Source organism: Ctenopharyngodon idella, chromosome 11, assembly GCF_019924925.1.
Source record: "Ctenopharyngodon idella isolate HZGC_01 chromosome 11, HZGC01, whole genome shotgun sequence".
Lineage (NCBI taxonomy): Eukaryota > Metazoa > Chordata > Actinopteri > Cypriniformes > Xenocyprididae > Ctenopharyngodon > Ctenopharyngodon idella.
This window is the reverse complement of record NC_067230.1, coordinates 22,438,828-22,452,258: the sequence shown is the minus strand read 5'-3', so window position 1 is coordinate 22,452,258 and position 13,431 is coordinate 22,438,828. Positions and strand designations below refer to the sequence as shown.

General features: G+C 36.2%; 1 long non-coding RNA gene across 1 annotated transcript; it reads right to left on the bottom strand.

Moving 5' to 3' along the window:
* Positions 1–7,009: 7,009 nt before the first annotated feature.
* Positions 7,010–11,141, bottom strand: LOC127522782 (uncharacterized). The gene is made up of 3 exons (XR_007932686.1): positions 11,012–11,141; positions 7,378–7,654; positions 7,010–7,200 (listed from the first exon to the last, which is right to left on the bottom strand). It is a non-coding gene; the product is annotated as an uncharacterized LOC127522782 (long non-coding RNA).
* Between the last annotated feature and the right edge of the window lie 2,290 nt (positions 11,142–13,431).

The window sequence follows — 13,431 nt, the reverse complement described above, 5'->3', positions numbered from 1 at the left end:
AACAAAACCAACAGTTTGAATCGTTTTGAACTCGACTGTCATTAAAAAAAAAAAAAAAAAAACAGCCGTTATTGAAATCTCATAGAGGAACAAAACCGACTGTCATTGAAATCTCATGACCGAATGAAACCGACCGTCATTGAAATCTCATTACCCAGCAAAACCAATCGTTATTGAAATCTTATAACCCAGCAAAACCGATCGTTATTGAAATATTGTAATGGAACAAAACCGTCTGTCATTGAAATCCTGTAAAGGAACAAAACTGACCGTCATTGAAATCTTGTAAAGGAAACCAAAACCAACTGTCATTGATCAGAAGATTAAAAAACACAAAAATTATTCTAAGATGACACACAAAGACATCAAGAATCAGCACATGAATCTCAACAAAGGTGACAATCAAAAGTGTCATGTTGCAATGCATGCTGGGAACAGTAGTACAAAACTCCCAGCATGCATCACAGCATGAATAAATTATGCAGATAAATTGTCCTATTATTTTCTTTAATTCTAACTATTTGCTTTTACTTTGATCTGATTGTCTGAATATTTTGTTGTCACCATTGTTGAAATTCATACGCTGATTGCTCAGATCTGTGTTTGTCATTGTAGTTTACTACAGAAGCTCTAAAAGGTCATGGATTATTATTAGTTTTTTTATTTGCTTTGGTACTATTTTCACAAGTAAGGTGTATATTTTCAAAACTCTTAGTACAAAAATCCAAACTGATCACGCTTGTAACACAGCTAGTCATTCTTTCAAAACTTGATCTCATGCTTTCGTTCTACTTGTACAAATTTTCATTCTACGTAATCAATCACTGTTTCAATACATAAGATTATTGTAATATGTAATGAGAACATTTGGTTTAATCACCGAAACACAACAGTATGATCTTCTTTCAGTTTAGTACTTTTAACAATCAGTTCATTCAATAGCAAACAATGCAAGATACATGTTTCAGTTCACCCTTGTTGCTGAAATAATTACACAGGCGCCACATTAGAAAATACACTTACATTACCTAAATTACATAATTGACATAAAATCCATAATGTTTGTAATAGTATTTATTCAGTGTTATCAAAAGGTGTAAAGTATGACACAGTCATGAGGTTTTGTGTAGATAACATTTATATAGATGTTATAATTATATTATGAGGTTCATGAAGTTTGAATATATATATATATATTTTAGAATTCCAAAATGAGATTGTTTAATTGAGTTCAATTCTTGTAATATGACCCAATAAACCTAGTGATTGTATGTTTTGCAGGTTCACATTAACCATGTCTGCCTACAACCACAAGGTGCCGTCATACGGTGCAGTTCATTTGGTGCATCACGCCACAAGGGGGCAACCTAACATAAAAACATTCCATCCAGCTATTTTCGAGATTAAATAATTACACATTTTTTAAATGCACAAATGAATGGTAGAATTTCTCTGGCTGATAACCAAAAAGGTAGTACTAATTTATTTGGAACTCACCTTAATTAAAATCTGAGATATGGTTGAGACATTACTGCAAAGATATTGTTTACTCAAAACTTAACACCTGCGCTCTGTCAAACCTCTCGTTCCTTATTAAAAAATCAAATTTACAAATGTTCTTAAGCAGCTTTCAATGCATACTTTAATCTAAACTCTTTCCTTACAAAACCTAAATCTGTAGTCCCTGAATACATTTCCTCAGCACAAGGCCGGTGTGCTGATTTCCCATTGCTACTCACACGGCTTTTGGTATAAGTGAATGTGATTTTTACCAAGGTTAAGATTGCTGTGCGTTTATAAGACCTCAGGCCTCTATAATGGTGCGTTCTGGCAGATGTGATTAAGCTCTCTGACATATGTAGTCATAAGTCTGTCTCTCTCTTACTCGTACACATTCTCATTTACACTTACATACGCAGTGTTTGGTATGGATGACACTTGTTAATTTGATCTCTGAATATGCTGTGCTAAGCATATAGGGCTTATTAGAGATATAGCAAGTAGTGTTTATTTCAGGGAGAAAATAATGGACAGTACAAAAATAAAACATATATGAGATTAAACAATGTGAGTGAACCCGTTTTTAGTGACCAGGTTAAATTAAAGGTGCATTTCCCAGGTTTAATGAGGTGCCTGTGACCTTCATTACAGCCAAGGATTTAATTGATGGTCAAATGAAGGTGGCTATTAATGACCAAACAACAGTTAGTTAATTTTTTTTTTTTTTTTGTAAAAGATTCACAAAATATTCCTTTTAGAAGCAATGTAAAAACATACAATGTTAAAGTGTAAGTCATTCTCCCTCACTTCTAACAGCTCTGTGGTACAGTGATCTGTCAGTTTGATTGACAGCTGGGCTGATTCAGGGTTTTTGTCCCCATAGTCCCCATGTGGTGTGACATTCACCTAGTCTGACAACACACAATCTAAGACAAGAGCTAGTAACATGATTTCGCTAGGTTAGATTGGCCTCTAGCATGTTTCTAATTCTTTTAGTGTTACTACATGGGGAAACAGATTCTTGCATTTTCTGAAATTCTGAAACAAGTGATGGGCTGCATCCGAAATCACATACTTCCCTACTATATAGTAGGCGAAAAAACAGTATGTGGCAAAACAAGAGGGTATGTGATTTCGGACGCAGCAACTTTTTTTTTGGTTAAAAATTATCCAAAATCAATTTTTGAGCAAGTACATATAACCAGCCATGCAGTGTTCAAAACTTACCTTACCTTACCTTAGCCTGATTCACTTTGGTAAGCTTGTAATAATGTTTTCTAATTAAAGTGGTACTGGTAGGTTTTTGTCTCTGTGTCATTACATCAGGTCTGTTTGAAATATTGAAACACTGAAATATAATTTTTCCTCGCATCTCATTTTTTCCCCCATCACCATGTTCCCTTAGGTGATTTGTACTGCCCTCTGTTAATGTGATGAAGTTCAAAAGACCCAAACAGAAAGATGATTTCCTGCTTAATGATACTGAGGGTCTGATTTAATTATCATGGGTCAGGAAATGAGAAAATGAGATCTGGTCCACTGTTAATTTGCTACCAAGCTATGGTCTACCAGCAGGTCTATCAGATTAGAAAACAGTAAATAAAAAAGTAAAAAAATAAAATAAAAAAAATCAAAACACTGTAAAACATGTTGAAATTTGCACCCTAACTATTCTAGTTGAAGTGTATGCCAAGTCCTACTGTAGTTGTACTTTGCAGCTCAACCTATTTCTGTCTCTTCCTACTTTTCTTACACACATTCATAGATACACTCAGAGGGGACATGCGACTTTGCTTCATGTGCTAATTAGCTCAGACAGGGCTCTGAAGAGAGCCAGAGAATGCTGAGTGAGACAGGAGCACAGCCAAAGCCAGGCTACTCGCTGATGTGTAGTTTTCACTCCCATTGCAACATCAATCGAACAAATGTTACATACCTTTTTGCACAGCAACGTATCAGCCTAATGGTTTTGCTGCTATATTATTATGATTTCATTCAAATGTTTTTGCATTTAAATGAATGCATCTTTTCACATATACCATTTGCATTAAGAATACCATGAAGCCATAATGAACCTCACTCTTTTTAGAAACAGCTTTGCACATTGTCATATCGTGTATTCAGAACTAAATTAGAATGAGGTGCGAATACATTCAGTCTTGCTATGTGCGAATTAAAAGTTTATTTCCTCCATCAAATAGGAGCACCTCGTTCCCAGCAGCAAGTAACTATCTGAGATTGCATCCACTTAAAACTTCATCAGAGAATATCAAAATGGTAACTTAGTCCTAAAATATCCATTTGTACAGTTCATACATGTATTTGGCTTGTAGCCTAAAAGGCTTCCAGGCACGGCACATTAACTGCCTTGAAGTTATTTCGTTCTCAGTTAATTTGCCTGAGTTTGTTCTGCTCTCGCTTTCAAGCATGCTTGCGCCGCCCGCCCACTGTTTAATATTTACATTTATTTCGTATTTACCCATCATTCTCTTCCCTTGCTCCGGGCCACCGTAGAAGAGTCCTAATTACATCATATTCTTGTGCACTGAGGTGAGCAAAAACAAAGTTGACCTTCTCAGGTATATGCACTTCTTAACATGCTTTGTAACTTTATTTTATGGCTCAGGGGAAGAAAGTAAAAAGGTGTAGATGATATTAGATCTTCAATAGAACAGCAAGTACATTGTTTGAGTGTCTGTCTATATTCATTGTGCAGTTACATCTTGGAGACCTTGCAATTACGGTGTAAAAAGACCCCTGCTGAAAAGACCAGAATTTTTGGTGCCGGTTTAGCTAGTCGACCAACACAACCATGCTGTTCACCTTCAAAACTAGCTGGTTGACTATGGAGACCTTGCTGGCTAAGCTAGTTACAAGGTACTCAAAACACTCAGCAGGGATACCATGAACAGAACAGATATAACAGAGATAACATTGTCTCTGTTTATAGATACAAGGCATTTTGGAGTTATTTGCATATGACAGGGGTCTTCAAGCTTTTTCACTCCAAGGGCCACTTGATGGATAGAGAGATGGAACTAACCCTGATTGTTATTTGTGTTTTGCAGGTTTGCTGCTCAAACTAAACTTTTGCTGCTTAAAAGTTTAGGGTAAATTTACTTTTAAATACAAGGATGCCTTAAAGGGTTAGTTCACCCAAAAATGAAAATAATGTCATTAATTACTCACCCTCATGCTGTTCCACACCCGTAAGACCTTCGTTCATCTTCGGAACATAAATTAAGATATTTTTGCCAGCATTGCTGGCAAAAATAGCCAGCAATGACATTTCCTCTCTCAAGATCCATTAATGTACTAAAAACATATTTAAATCAGTTCATGTGAGTACAGTGGTTCAATATTAATATTATAAAGCGACAAGAATATTTTTGGTGTGCCAAAAAAACAAAATAACGACTTATATAGTGATGGCCGATTTCAAAACACTGCTTCAGGAAGCTTCGGAGCGTTATGAATCTTTTGTGTTGAATCATGATTCGGATTGCGTGTCAAACTGCCAAACTGCTGAAATCACGTGACTCTGGCGCTCCAAAAATATTTTTTGGCGCACCAAAAATGAAAACTTTATAAAGTAAAATAATTAACTTCTGGCAGACGGCCGTACACATCTATTTGTTGCACGACACATTGACGAACATGAACGCGCAGAGGACAGAGCAAAACAAAACACTGGTCATGAATTTAGAAGTCTAAAACAAGAAATTTTAAAGGGAATGTCAGAGGAAGAGGAGCTTCAGTTTGTTGGCCAGCACTATGTGTTTGAACCGCGAAAGGCATCTAAGCTTAAGATACTCCTACATCCAGCGTCATACATCGAGTAATGGCTTACTCATTTGGCGCAAGTCGATTTGCGCAATATGCATACGGTCGTCTGGCGGAAGCTAGTTATTTTAGATTATGAAGTTTTAAATAAGGATATTTTTCTTACAAAACCCATCGCTTCCGAAGGCCTTTATTAACCCCCTGGAGCCATATGAATCATCATTATAAATCTTTGGAGAGCAAGGATATTTTAAAATATATCTCTGATTGTGTTCGTCTGAAAGAAGATAGTCATATACACCTAGGATGGCTTGAGGGTGAGTAAATCATGGGATAATTTTCATTTTGGGGTGAACTATCTCTTTAAATTGCAATAATACTTAACAATATTGCTGTTTTTACTGTATTTACTGATCAAATACATGCAGCCTTGTAGTAATAGACTTTCTTTTAAAAATATTAAAATATTACCGACCTCAAACTTTCTAATAGTGGTGTATTTACAATGCTTTATGATGTCAAAAAAACTTTAAAATTAATTTTACTTTTATTGGATTTTAAATTTTATTGTATTTTAAAACATGTAACTAAATTGTAGCTTCTTGACTTTAGCTTTGGTTGACTGAAGTTAGCTTCAATACTGTATTTTAGTTTTAATGCATATTTTCCTTTTTTTTCACTATAATTAGTTTTCGATCAAACAGTTATTGCAGTTATTACCTCCCTGGACCCCCTCGGGGTTGCAGGCAGACCCCCTGCTGGATAGTTTCAGCACTGTAAAATCAACACCTGTCTTCATTATGCAGTTACTCTGCTTAATTTCATATGACAACCTCTGTAAGTGTATATACACACATTTAAGTGTCTTTAATAGCACATAATCACAGTGCTGAATGATTAAATCACAGATTGCTGTAACACGTTTAAATGTATAGTGGTGATTAGTCTCATAGCTCATTGAGTGAGAGTAATTTCTGAAAGAAAAATCATTAGACAGGATGTAAGAACAAGAGCTTCTGACCAGTTCAGAATGTTCCACTTACCTGTACTTTACTGCAGACTCAACACTTCTTAACTGAGTTTAAATAGGCCATATGGATCTATGCTCTATTTTCAAAAACTTTGGGAATCAAAGCTGTTTGCTGCAAGTTTGCTTCTACTAGATAGTTAGAAATACACTATGTAGAGGTGATAAAGTACACTTTTCAGATCCCAGTTTAATATGCAGAGATAACTATAACCAGTTACACTTTAGGTTAGGGTTAGCAAAATAAGTTGACATGTAGTTGCAAAGTTACTTATAGTCAGTAGAATGTCAGTAGAATGGAAGACCAACAAAATAAAGTGTTAGCAGATATTAAGCAGACAGTCTACTAAAACTCTAATGAGAGTTAGTTGACATGTAGTTGCAATGTTACATATAGTTAAGTAGAATGACTAAAGTGTTACTAAAAGCTAGCTATTTGTATGCGTATTCCCTAAAAAGTGTAAACTTTCAAAACATTTCTGTTTGTTTGCTCATCCAGACCAGCCCAACAACAGCAACACTGGCTCAACCAACGGTATGAGTTTAGAGCAGGACTATCTTTTGATTCTGACCAATAGCAGATAAGGGTTGTGTTCAGTTGTAGCACTTATTTAAATGGGACATGAACAAATAGGCAACAGTCAAATTTTTAAAAGTCATCCCAGTTTATTTGAATCCAATGACCGTAGCATCCTTTTATTCAATATGTTCTTTGTGATTGAGCAGAAGGCTTGTGAAAGGACATGCTTTTGATGAATGGCTAATAGATCGACCTCATTAAGAATGACAATACTGATTGTGAAATGTGGTTTGTCTCCCTCTCTCTGTCTTCATGTCCGTCTCCCTCTCTGTTTTCCGCTCTCCAATCAGTTTTGCCACGCTGAATTAATCTGAGAAAGACGAGCAGACATCAATCACATTAGAGGGATGTGGCCTTGGAGGAACATCCTATTAAAGCTCATTCACATTGTACAAGGCCACATCCACCAAGCTAGACACAATACTGTCAAGGCTTGATAGATGATTACAGCAAAAACCAGACGCGAAAATTAAAATCTGATGATTACCCGCAATCTGCCTGTTGTTGTTTGTACAGGCTTTGTTTCCTAAACGCTTGTGATATATGAGCTGATTGATTCTTTCTTTTTCTCCCTTCAAATGTCAGGTTTGTCAGGGGTCAAAATGCCAGGTTGTTGAAAGGTACGTGCCAACTTCTGCCCACACGCATGATTCAGGTCACATGCGTTTTCTGCATCATAATAACAAAGCTGTCCACACGCCCTCAATCTGTCAGGAGCGAACGGGAGGTCTGCTCTCTGGTGCTGCTAGACATCTGTAATCCATCTTCTCCATGCAAATGTAAGAATATCATAAAATAAATGTTATGAAAATAGACTTTTGGTTATTATTCACAAGGAGTCACTGTATAATCCTGCTGTCGTTTTAGTGGTTGTCAGTGTGTGATATGTACAGATGGCGACTGTGGTGAGCATGTGCAATGTGTATTACCCCGTCTGAGTTTTTCATGCACTGTAAACCCTAATGCTCAAAAAAATGAATTGGTTTGAGTAGGGCAAACTTAAATTAAACAAATTAGTTCAATCAAATGAGCTTTTATGAGTATTTAGAACTTTCTTTTCTTTTGAGTTTTATGAACTTGTTTTTTTTTAATTTAGACAAACTTAAATTTAACTGAAACTGGGTTGGGATTTCTATTTCTAATCATGCTTTGCCATAACACTGAAAAGGGAGAGTAAATGCTAAAATTAAGTGTTATAAAGTTTTGTGTGCAAGATTAATGTTAAGTGGGACATTTAGTAGTGTTTAATGTTTTGCTATGCTATGCTATTGCTATGCTTGTCATCATGGGTTTGCTTTGAGAACAGATATATGGTAAATGTTCTATATTGCCATAGTACTCATTCAGCAATTGCTATGCTAATGCTATCAAAGCATTGTGTTACCAATTAGCAAGTTAGCATTTATTGAATTTGCTAGTTAAAGCTAGCCAAATTTCTGCTACTAAAAATATTTGTTGATATTATATGATAATTTTAAGTTAAATGTATGAATTAGCTTACTCAAATATTTCAAGTTAATAGCAATTAAAATGTATGAGTACAAAATAAAAATCTGCTAATTCTGCTTACTTAAACTTTGAATTTCTTAACTTAAACATTTTGATGTAACGGATTATATATATATATATATATATATATATATATATGTAACCCCTCTACCCAGGTCCTACTCACCCTGCTCTGTGCGGGCGTCAAACCTGGGTTTGAGTGTGTGTGTGTGTGTGTGTATGTAACAGAGGCCAGCTAGTAGTCACTGTGCAAGTAAACTTCACTCCTCTGAAAAACTATATATATATAGTTTTGCCAACTTATTTGGGTTTACAGTGTGGTATTTTGATGGCATTAGTGTATGTTATGTTATGTGTGATCAGGTTTTGGTTAAAGGTCAATTAAAGTTGTCATTTTGCACTCCCTTGTGCATCTCTGGTGGTCTGTTGCTCTAGACCCACTGTACACACTCAAACACACACCGCTCTTGAACTACCAGACCTATTGATCCACCTGTTTGTGTATCATTCTCTGTCTTGTTTTTTTCTCTTTTTCCCCCCAGTGCTGTCTTCCCAGCGGTCTCCCATTTCTGTGCGTGTTATCTAATGAAACAGCCCGTCGGCCTAATTGCACTGCCAAGAGTTCATGATCAATATTCATTAATTCATAGCATTCCTCTGCAATATTTGCTTTAGAGGAGCTCTAGTCTACACTTTTGGTACACCATTTTTATATTTTAAAAAGAACATACACTACATGAAAAATCTGGGTCTGTAAGTTGTTTTCAATGTTGTTGGATTAAAGGCGCAATAGGTGATTCTCTACAGAAACATTTTTTGTTATACTGGTTGAAAGTGTCCTCATATCCTGATAGCAGTCACTATGTTCAACGGTCTAAATGTATTTTTAAATATATATCATCTGTGGAAGGTGTAGGACCTTAAAATGTTCATCCAATCTTTATATTCGGTCCGAATGAAATAATTATGATGTCCTTCCTGCCTGTCAGCATATATTTTTACATACCCTCGCGCACCCTGTTCGCGCAGACATCATATGTCATCAACGCATTTCATGCTATGCAGAGTTTTTTACAAGACGTCAATCTTGTTTACGTTCATTATTATTGTAATGTTATGAATTTTGAGACATGAGGTAGTTTGACGCTGTCTCTTGTGATGCTTTGCCGAGAGCAGTGTGTGTGCATTCATGTGTTTTGGAGGAGGCGTGGCTTTGGACGCCGATTTGCAAGGAGGATGGGATCGTATGTTTCAATGCTAGCAGACTAACGTTAGCATTTCCCAGATTACCTACTGCACCTTTAAGTCCCTCATGCTCAATGCTGCATCTATTTGATCAAAAATACAGTAACAATAGTAATTTTGGAAAATATTATTACAATTTAAAATATCTGTTTTAATATATTTTAACATGTAATTTATTCCTGTGATGGCAAAGCTGAATTTTCAGCATCATTACTCTATTCTTCAGTGTCACATGATCCTTCAGAAATCATTCTAATATTCTGAATCGGTATCAAGAGACATTTCTTATTATTATCAATGTTGAAAACAGTTGTGCTGCTTACTATTTTTGAGGAAACCATGATACCATGATTTTTTTCAGGATTCTTTGATGAATGTTCGTTCAAAAGAACAGCATTTATTTCAAACAGAAATCTTTGTAACATACTTTTTTTTTACTGTCACTTTTGATTAAATGTGTTCTTGCAGAATAAAAGTATTATTTTCTTACAAAGTTTGGGGTCAGTAAGTTCTTTTTGAAACGGGGGAGTATATAAATATGACAATTGGTTAAAGAAACTTACAATTTTTAAGCATTTTGTACTGTAAATGAGGATGGAGGTGCAAGTTTAGGCCCCAAAGGCTGCAGTACAGTAACCTGAGAAACCTACTTTACCTCAGGTTTAAGCTCAGACCGGCAAGCTTTTGCACAAAGATCTCTCTAGAGGTATCCGCTTCTTTCTTCAGCATTCCTCACAGTTTCTCAGGGGTTTCTAGGTCATCTTACTTCTAATTCACTTCACATTGTTTGCTGGGGGAAACATTTATAATGTATATATACACGTACAGTATAAAAATATTTTATAATATAAATTAGTATTATTAATATTTATAAATTAATTAGATGTTTTCTAAAAGTGTCTTTTTATTTTTTATTTTATTGCTGATTTGCTCAAAGATCTTATGCATTGTTAAGTTTTGTCGTCTATATTTCCGTGGTCCAGAATACTGTAACTAAATAGTCAGTATTACTGCTAGACACATTATTGCTCTCCTATATTTCTGGACCTTTTTGTTGTTGTTCTGGCAAAAGTGGGGACATTATAGTAAACATTATTGTATTAATTGTTATGAAAAACGCTCGCTGTGCCACTGTACACTGAGAGGATCGGATTTAATTTGCATCTCATGTCTCTGGCTACTCTTGCACATAAAATCGTGGGAGCATTAGGTCTACGTTCGAGAGAGTTTGAACGTGAGTGTGTTTGTGAAAAATAGAGGTCACGCCATCTTAATCGGAAGAGACTTCTCTGTAGTGCGTTATGTGAACCACAACTAATGAGAAGAGACTGAGCTCTAAGCTGAAAGTGACCCTGCGAACCTCCTACCTGCTCTTTAGCACTGAATATAGAATCAGTGGATGGGACCTGGCAGCATAGTCAGACACGGATCTCCCGAAAATGGCACTTCCTCTTAGCGTGAGCAGGACAGACAAGGAAGCAAGTGCAAACGGCTTCGCCCGTGACTGCTCCCGCCTCTCCCTCCTACCTCACGCTTCGGCATCCCACCGTGCAAGCCTCTGGCCCTGTAGCCATGGTAACCAAATGAAGTAAATGCTTGCAGGAGGGCTCTCTTTTTCCACCATTCGTTGCCTAAATGGTCTCACCATATATACCAAGTTTATGGAGAACGGCATTACCATTTATCTTCAAAGGGTAATTACACTTGCATCACTGTCCACCTATTACTTTATGGTACTTTTTGGAGTCATTAAATAGTCATGTGGATACAATCCAAACAGTGAAATAAGGGGCTGACCATCTGCTCTATTATAAAACAGCAACGTTGGCCAAACACCTGTGTCACATGACTAGATGCCACTTACTCTCCACAGCTGTAATTTATATCAAAAAGCGTCATTTGTGAACGCAAACACTGACTTGGAGAAAAGTGGTAAATTGAAGTATGACGTTAATCCATTTGCGCATGGAAACTTAAAAGAAAAGTGGCTGTGAAGTGTTGTTTACATACGGACTAAATTAATGTTTCACAAGTTTTCATATTGAGTCTCTATGATAGATAATTAAAGGAATAGTTCACCTAAAAATTTCAAGTCCCCATGAAATCAAAACTGAAGTTTTTTTTTGGCTTTTAGTATGAATGTTACTGTTATCTATAAGCTAGTGTGCTCCAAAACAATGACAAAATAAGCATTCAAAACATACAGCTCTCACTCCCGCCAACATGGATCAACGATTTTGATGACATCACTCTGCACCACAGCTTCTCATCAGATTTTCTGTCTAATCAAACGCCCTTAAAAATCTAAAGCGTCCCGCCCCCTACATTATAAATAGATGCTGAAGCTGCGGCTAAAATCGGTCTCTTGTTCACACGTTTACTATTTTCTACATGGTGAGTGGCACATAGTGCACTATATAGGGGACAGGGAAAGATTCAGACAGTGTAAATATGCTTTCCATTCTGGTGAATGAAGTCCTGGCTTCACGTTAGTATCACGCAAACCGCAGCAGAGCTCCGGATGAGGGTCCAGAGCGGATGAGTCAGCGCATACCAGAAAACGTATCGGACCCTTTTGAATTCCGCACAGAACGCTATATTTTAAAGCGACATGGAGTTTAGGAGGAGAAATTGTTAAAGATTGGAAGGAAACTGTGGCTTTACACTATTGGCTATTTTAAAAAAGGGGAGGGGCTGTTCGATATGTCACGCCCTGTCTTCCTGTTTCAGTGGAAATTACGTTAACATTGAATAATGCTGCGTGTTTCAAGGCATGTCAGTGGACCTTTAAATGTACTCACCTTCATGTTGTTTCAAATCGGAGTCTTCTGAATCTATACGGTAGCATTGTGTGATGAACAGACTGAAATTAAATCCGTTTTTCACTGAAAATCTTGCTTTCTGATGCAATTGTTTTCATCATATTTGATTTGAGAGCATCAATAAACAGCCAATTATGACTTACATTTCAGTTTATTCTGATTCATGGCCTTAGAAGACTTATTATAGGCATTACTCATATAGGCTACTTTCATTGGGGGAATTTTATTATTGTTTTTTTGTTTGTTTTGTTTTGTTTTTTGGAGCTTGACAGATGTGGTCACTATGTTGTATGGAAGGGCTGCATGAAAATACCAGCATACAGGTTCAGAGCGACATGAGTGTGAATATATTTTTTTTACTTATATTTTATTATTTCTCTGTAAATTATCCCATTAAGATTTAAAGGTAAAGTTCAACAAAAAAAGGATTTTTGAGATATTTTGAGAAATGTCTCCAAAACTGTTTGATTCTTCAAAATATCTACTTTTGTGTACCTCAGAAGAAAGAAATGCATACAGATTTGGAACGACATGAGGGTGAGTAAATTATGACAGAATTTTCATTTTGGGTGAATCTCTTTAATGCACAAAGCTCTGAATCAATATTAATTTCAGCTATTTTTGACAGTTTGAGTGTTTAGCTTCACTTAATCTATTGCTTTCATCATTTGATTCTGCAGATCTACAAAAGTATCTAGCTGTTATCGATTACCGAGCCTGAAGTCCCTTAGAAGTCATCTGTGCTCCTGACAGACTGTGGACATGACCTGACAGTTAATTATCACCCGTGGAGTGACGTCACAAGTGTTAATACTGGGGTGTGAAATTATGTTGTGGCTGAGTCCTTAGTGTTTAGTACCCAATTTCACATTTATTGTCACTAAAATGAAAAAAAGGAAATCCATTAGAGTTACGGCTAATCAACCTTTACATGAAAAATATCAATCAAACATCTCTGTTTCACA